The sequence below is a fragment of the Belonocnema kinseyi genome, chromosome 1 (genome assembly GCF_010883055.1).
Source record: "Belonocnema kinseyi isolate 2016_QV_RU_SX_M_011 chromosome 1, B_treatae_v1, whole genome shotgun sequence".
Classification (NCBI taxonomy): domain Eukaryota; kingdom Metazoa; phylum Arthropoda; class Insecta; order Hymenoptera; family Cynipidae; genus Belonocnema; species Belonocnema kinseyi.
In genome coordinates this window covers 170,456,742-170,464,789 of record NC_046657.1, presented here as the reverse complement: position 1 = coordinate 170,464,789, position 8,048 = coordinate 170,456,742, and the positions used below count along the sequence as shown (strand labels likewise).

The following is an 8,048-nucleotide window of genomic DNA, read 5'->3' as shown; positions in this document are numbered from 1 at the left end:
TAATCATAACAAGGTACTAGTCCGATTATACCTGAATCCAACTAACCGCATCTCACAATTCTAACCCTAACCCATTTACTCATCAATTATCCCAGCACCTGATTCATGAAGACTGAACGTAACAGGTACCAATCCTATTAAATCCACCCACTCTCCCCATCACAAAGCAGCTCTCCTTTCTACGCCACTGTCCAGTTTATTATACGATCTTTAGAATAAGAAAAAAAGAGATGCTCTCCTCTCAACTGGGGATTCTCTTTCTCAGGTGATGTTCTCTTTTTCAGGTTGTAGAGTGTTGACGCCATTGGCCATCTTATCCCCACCTTCTGCCCCCCGTCCTTCTCGTAGAAAGCTCACCAGACGAAGTCACACTCTACTCCTGGTGTTTTCCACTTCCCCAGCGCCAGTCTCCGGCCGGGCTAGACACGGTTTGTCCACTTCGAAGCGCTACAACTATCTTTCGGAAGTTTTCCCGGCTTTTTTTCCCGCTTCCCCAATTGTCGAAGACCTCTCGAAAGTCCCGCGAAAGTCCTTGTGCGAAAGCGGAAGGTGCTGTGAGTGGTACTCTTATTCATATTGGAGACAACAAATCACATTACTTTTATCTAGGACAGTGTGAAAACAACAGAAAAGTGCATTCATGTGAGGTGGTGCGAATTTCATGAGGATTTAGCTAAGGAACTCGGCACTGCTGAGAGAGAGAAAGGTCTGACGCATTTCTTTTTAATTTTTATTGATGCCATTTGTGATAGGATTGATATTGAGAAGAATCATAATAATAACAATTATCAATATGATTTACGTGGTGGTTCAATCATAATCATCAGGAGTTGCATATACAGCTAAAGGGTTTTGTTGGTTTAACCAAATTTCTATTGATACATCGAGGAGAATTCTTCTTAAGTTTTATTTGGATTTGCTGAAGCAACAAAAAGATTTATACTTGGAACCAAAATGAAATCTGCTTTCTCATGGACTATTTTTTAAAATGAAAACAGAGCATCAAGAAAAAACAACATTCAGAATGATATTTCCAAACCACCTCCTTTTCGGCTCATTAGAGACAAATAGATTTTAAAAATGGCAAAACGTGGGAGAAAAAGGAAAAATTTAACAAAAACAACCTCTTTTTCCTGATTTTTTATCCGTATTTTTTATACTATTAGGAAACCAACATGTTTCAAAGTCAATTCAGACCTACAGAGAACATTTCAATTTAAATTTTGTACAAGGGATGTTTTAAATATTGGCAATGTTTAGAAATGTATGAATTATTTGGATTGTTTCTTTGCCTATTGATAAAATGTAATTACCTATATAAGGTTCAGAATAAACCGCGCAAAAGACTTGCTTGCAAAAATACCTACGAAAGAGTTTTCTCAGTGCTTGATATTAAAAATTTTTTAATTGAAACAAATTTTTTTAAAGAAAACTTTCCTGTCATCAAAATCAAGTTTTGGTTTTCATAACACGCTCTTATCAATTCATTTGATTGGAACTTTTTTCATCTAACAAGTTATAATGTTCTTTTGATTTCTGATTATTTCTGAATCAATTTCCTTCTTTCATTATTTCTCGAGGATGTGCTCTTGACACAATCACTGTCATCTGATAACTAGAATGGAGAAATTACGTATACTTAGTAGCACATATTCTTAGTTTGTGGTTGTCATTCAGAAGTAAAGAGTAATGTGTAGAAATCTTGCGTCTGGAGGTTCATTTCACTGATTTTTCACTTTCTTGTTTACTCTTGGTTAGCATTGATACAAAATCATATCCATAATTTTTATTTTAGAGATCCCTCTCATTGTAGAGATTATTATTCTCTAGTCTTAATTTTCAATCTGGCAAAACTATTTTTATATATTCGTGGGACTTGCGCAACATTAAAATCTTTCAAAATTGGAATTTTTTAATATTTAAAATTTTCATTAAAAAATTTATTATCATAAAGAGTTCACACATTTAGTTAAAGAATAAATAATTTAAAGTAATATTTTCCTCATTTCTAAATCTTGAAAATTCACAATTGTTTCATTTTGAGGTTTTTTTACAGTTTATTTGTAAGTTTAAAAAAAAAATCGATTTTATTGCAACAGTACGATTTCTTGAATCAACAGAAACAAAATAAAAATTCCGTATTTATGCAACTAAATTTTGCATTAGTTCAAAAAATAGCTATAAGTTCAACAAAGAGTTTTTTCGATTGTGAGTTGATTTTATGATTTTGGTTTGATATGTGTGCAATAAACTATTTTTTCACCAATAACCATTTTGCATTAAGCTTTTTAATTTGAATTTGAACAATTGTAGCTCAATAGAAAAATTTTCATGTCAAATATTTATCAATCTTATTCGATTTTTAGGGATTTTTTGGTTTATTATGCTTAAAATTGTATCTTGTATTAAAATTTTTAATTCTCTATATAAATTTAATCATTCTAAACCATTCTAAACCATTCAAAATTGTGCATAGTCAAAAGCTTGAAATTGTTAATTGCTAAACGATTTACAATAACTATAAATATTTATCATATTTGAAGAGCCATAATTTGATAAGTTCCAAAATTTAAAAAGTTGAATATACTTAGGGAATTTTATTTTATAGTATCCAAATTAATCAGTTTTGTTAGATTGTAAGATTTTATCAAATGTGACACTGGCAGTTTTTTATTAATTTTTTTTTTATTTGAACATTTTTAATTCCGAATTTTTCTACTTCAATCATTTTAATAAACAAAATGTCACCTTATATAATCTTAGTTGGAAACTATGAAGACTCGAATATAGATTTGTAAGTTTAATTAAAAAATTCTCTTAAGTTAATACATATTTTATTACAAAATTGAATTTCATGATAAAATTATTCTTTTTTGAAAACGTTGATATTAAAAATTTTTAACTCTCAAAGGCTTCAATTTGGAAATTTTTTAATTTGCGAGGCGTAGTTATTCGTTCCATTGACAAATTAAATCTTGAACCTAGATCTTTTAAAATCATCCTATTTGATATTTTAAAGTTTCACAGGTTCTTTCTAAACTGAATTAGCGAAAAATGATTGATTCTTTAATAAATTTGACTCATTACCCGTTCAGAGAATTCAACTTGTTCAGTATGTTTCATCAATTCATCAATGAAACCCCTTAATTACTTACAAAATTTCAAATTTTTGTTAGAGATTGCTCAGTTTATGAAACTGTAAATTTTGTATATGAAATTGGAAAGTGAAAAACGGTTTGTGAAAAACGAGTTGAGAGAGTACATTTATTAAATTTCTAATAGAACAAATTTTAAATTGTACACAATTTCCATTGAGTACGATTGCAATAAAACACCATTTTTCTTGCAAAAATTTGTCATCACATTCAATTGTCCAATGTGCCTCCATTAAACTTAAAAGTTTTGAAAATTAAATAAGGCATTTGCTCTTTTGATTAGCTCAGGATAAACTTTGATTAAGATTTAAAAATAAAATAAAGAAATTTTCGATCCGATAAGAAGAGATTTGCATCAGATACGGTACAGATTTCATCAAAAACAATATTGCACCTTTCAATTGTAGATATAAACCAGTAAAAAGTTGATTTCTCAATCCATGTTAAAAACAAATGCAGTTTCCACACTCAGTTGTCTGATATAATCGTTTTGATTCCGCGGAACAATGACTTGCCTCCCTTCCATTTTACATGTAAGCATCGTAATACTCGACATGTAAATTCTTCAAGTAATTTCACTTGCCTAAGTTGTAAACTCTGGTACTCGAGTCGAGAGAGAGGCACAGGAAAAGCGTTGCATATCTGACAATCTGACAGTGATAATAAAAGGAGCGAATTGTAATGAAAAAGGATTATTTTATAATTAAAAAAAGAAAAGTTTAAAGCAAAAGAAGAAGAAAGTTGAATTTGTTTGACATCAATTTTTGATGGCCAATGCTCTTGACACTTGTCTTCAGTCTCGATGTTCCCGTCGGCATAAAAATGAGAGCATTGGCACGTCGAAGGCTATGGAAAGTGAAGCGTTGAAATCTCCAGCGGACAACCTCAAGATTTTGCTATAATGAGTCTTGAAAATTAGATACCGATTCGCTGAAGCGAGAAATAAGGGAAAAATATATTTATTTTTTTTTATATTTTGAGGCGCAGTCTTCATTTACGTTTATTTTTTTTAATTTACTCTAATACTGACTCGAATTGGGTTATTTTTAAAAATGTTTCAAGTTTCAAAAAATTACTCCGAGGTCGTTTTTATCTAGAATCTAGAACCAGTTAAAGCTTAAACTTATTCCAGATTCTGCTTCGAACTACCTGAAGTAATTCAAACTATAAATTTAGGAAAGTCCGAGTTTACCCCACATGTCTCTAATTACCCCGTTGGACAGTAATTTTAATTCCTGTTACTTAATAATGAGTAAAAGCACTTTAAGTTACTAAGAGTTATTTCGCAGTATCACAAATTACGTTAAATCGGTAAAAAATATTTTAAGTCATAACGAACTACTTCGACTAACTTAGAAATACCCCTGTTTACGATTTTACGGGAGAAAAAAATATTCCTAAAAATCTTATTAAAATTATTTTGTACAACGAGGAAATAGTTTCTAGTTCAACCAATGATGAATTCAATCCTAAAAAGTTTGATTGGAAAATGTTATTAGATTCCGGGAAAATTGAGGGAGAAGTTTTAAATTTAGACGTTGATAAAAAATCCAATTCCCAATTTAAAAAAAAAGTAAAAATCTTCTTTATAGCTCGCACAATTCCACTTAAAATAATAAAAGAACACATATTTTACAGATTAATGAAGTTTAATTTTTGTATGTACTTTGGATTTTCATTTTTCATTCGGCGTAAGAAATCCTGCTCTTTCATACGATCCACAATAAATTTCAGAAAATTTTAGAAATTATTGTAAATTAATTTTCTCATAAAACCCACTTATAATTTTTTAAATAAATAGTTGATAATTTGTACTACATATTTCGAACAAAAAATAAATTTTAAAATTTTATTAAAAGTGATTGCTTCAGCAATCGGGACCGGAAAGATTTGCAAAAGAAAGTTTATCCAATCACAAGCTTGACAAAACAACTGCTTCGCATAGAAACAAATTATTTTGGAAAAATCGAAATTTTTCATTTTTCTCGGAAACAAGGAAAAGTTTTAAAAAGTTCAAATAAAAATTGACAGATCTAGTTAAATCGCAGAAAAAATATATATTTCACTTTTCTGATATTTCGCATGGTGAGAAAAAATGAAAAATCTTATTAAAAAAAATTGCCAGATTTGGAAATTGGAAAGCCTCATTTTTTTAATTATATTTTGTTTAGTGTTTCTGCAATAAGAAAGGTATCCTATCAGTTTTATGGGGACTTAACCTTTTTTGATACCGGAAAAATTTTTTTTATATAATTTTTTATTTTTTCTCTTCAACAATGAATATAACAAAAGAACCAGAGGTATTTTTGATTGAACTTTTCTAGATATGTTGAACATTTTTTGGCACCTTTCATTTTTACCGAATAAACGTTAAAAAAATATGATTTTTCTAAAATCATTCGTTTCAATTTTAAGAAGTGGTTTACAAAGAACGAAACTAACAAGGTATTTAGTACATATTGCCAACTATTTGAAAAAATACAAATTTAAAAAACAGGTGCTTTTGAAAAACTCTAATTTTATGAATTTTAGACAAACAGCCGCCATTTTGCCATCGCCATTTTTTTAGATCAATTAAAAGCGCAAGTATTCCCACATCAAGCCAATAAATAACGTCCCGAATAACTATGCTCGTTCGTAAAATAATTAAGTTGAAACTAAAATTCGCTTCGTTTTTTAGAATTTTCCGGTATCTTTTGAATTATTGTAATAAATTTTAAAAAAATGAAACTGTGAAATAAGTATTGCTATATTTCCACAATGAATGATATATCCAAATACTAAATCATTCTGAAATTCTCAACTAGACATCTCTGTCTGATTTAAAACGCAACTAGTCGTTATTAAGTTTCTGAACAGATACAAAAAATGTTTAAAAAAAATATTATTAGGTTTCAATAAAATGGAGGGGGAGGTTTTATGCTCGAGAAGCACTTACTTTTGAGTTATTCAGTCGCTTAATCGATATAAAGAAGTTCAATCAACAAATTTAATTAGATTTCAAGAACATGGAGGGGGAAGAAGAAAATTTGGATGTTGATAAAAAGTCCAATTTGAAATTTGCAAAAAAAGTGAGGATTTACTTTGCTATCAAAACTTGTCAGCCGTCATTAGCTGTTCAACTTGATGCGATAGTTAGGTCCTTATGACATTCTCACAGAAACAACATTAAAAAATGAGATTTAAAAAAGATACTTTTTATCGGATGTATATTAGAATTTTTGTATGTCAATAATCTCATTTTCGAAAATTTGTGGATTAGGACCTGATGGTATGCTACCTTCTAATTATTATCATTTCAATTTCATTTGATATATGCATAGTACATTTTAATTTCAATATTTATCAGTGGTTCAATATTACAACATTATTGATAAATTGTCTTCGAGTAATAAAATTTTTTGCTGCTTGTAAAATATACGTTTTTATTAAGTCTTGTCACATCCTTATGTGATAAATTGAATAACTTGCTTATTCTGACTGAATGTGATAGATGCCAGTCAGTTTAATCATTAAATGGATCCACATCATTCAACCAGAAACAAATTTTTCTTTTATGCCTATTCATCAATTTAGGCAGTTTCACAACGCAACGAATTTCTCCGATATACTCGACAGGAATCACAAATACAATTGAGTAGACAAAAAAAAGTTCTCACGAAGTCTTCAATATTTACATGGCTTTTTGCGGTAAGAAGACCAACACTTTCTTTTGCAAATATTTCCGGTCCCGATTGCTGAAGCAATCACTTTCATTCGCATCTTTAACGGAAACAAATCAAGCGTAATTATTCCGTTGAGAGACCTTCTTACAGGAAAATCGTGAAAAAAAATTGCATACATTGGTCAATGAAATACCATGGATAGAATGTAAAATAAAATATATATAAAATAATAATTTTAAATAATTTGAAAATATTTACTTCTCTCACAGAAAAAATATTATTGCTAAAGGATTGTTTGTCAATGAACCAGGCACAAAATGTACATGAAATATATCCCTGTCAAATTGTATCAAACTTTGTAAAACTATAGTTATCATCGTGTCGATTAAAAATAAAAGGGGGATAAAGTCCAAAAATGCACAGTTTTCGAGTAACATAGGATCATACTACTTCAAAACACTTTAAAAAACCAAACAAACCAACCCAAAGGAACTAACAAAAGCGAACATACCCAAACTAGCCAACACAAACGAAAGAACCCAATGGAATCAGAATCATCAAACCCACTCAAACCAACCATAACCAACCTAAAAAAACTAATCAAAGCCAACCAACCAAAACCAACTAGCCCAAACCGACCAACCCAAATCAACCCTCCCAAACTAACAAACCCAAGCCAAACTGCATAAACCAACCCAAACAAACTAATCCAAACCAACCCAAACAAACTAATCCAAACCAACCCAAAACAAACCAATTCAATCAACCTGAACAGACCAATCATAAACAACTACAACAAAAAAACCCCAACCAATCAGCCGATAGCAACGCACCTAAATTAACCAAACCAAGCAAACCAATCCAAATAACCCAAATTAACTGAACCACCCCGAACGAATCAAGCTAAAGAAACGAACCCAGACCAAAAAAAGTCAAATGAACGAACCCAAACGAACCAAACTAACCAAAACGATCGAACAAAAATTAACCGAACCAAAATAACCAGCCCAAAAGAACCAAATCAACACAAAACAATCCACCCAAAAGAACTTTTTCAATTAAGAGTATGAGAACTAAAATTTCACAAAGTTTGATAAAAATCGACAAAGTTGAAGGTCTCAAGTTAATACGAGGGTAGTTCAATAAGTCCTTAGAATGACCAACAGATGGCGCGCGAATCGCTCCAAATCATCTGTTTTCAGTCACCACCACTCCCGACTAGATATAT

General features: G+C 30.5%; 1 protein-coding gene across 2 annotated transcripts in view; it reads left to right on the top strand.

Moving 5' to 3' along the window:
- The first annotated feature begins 390 nt into the window (after nucleotides 1-390).
- The window catches only part of LOC117182640 (zinc finger CCCH domain-containing protein 13), a 78,043-nt gene continuing 70,385 nt past the window's right edge, over nucleotides 391-8,048 (top strand). The window contains exon 1 of one of the 2 annotated variants that reach the window (XM_033375751.1): nucleotides 391-671. The gene's annotated coding sequence lies outside the window, so the exon portion shown is untranslated. Of the gene's footprint in view, nucleotides 707-8,048 lie in introns of both variants that reach the window. The other variant, XM_033375745.1, reaches the window with a different exon arrangement.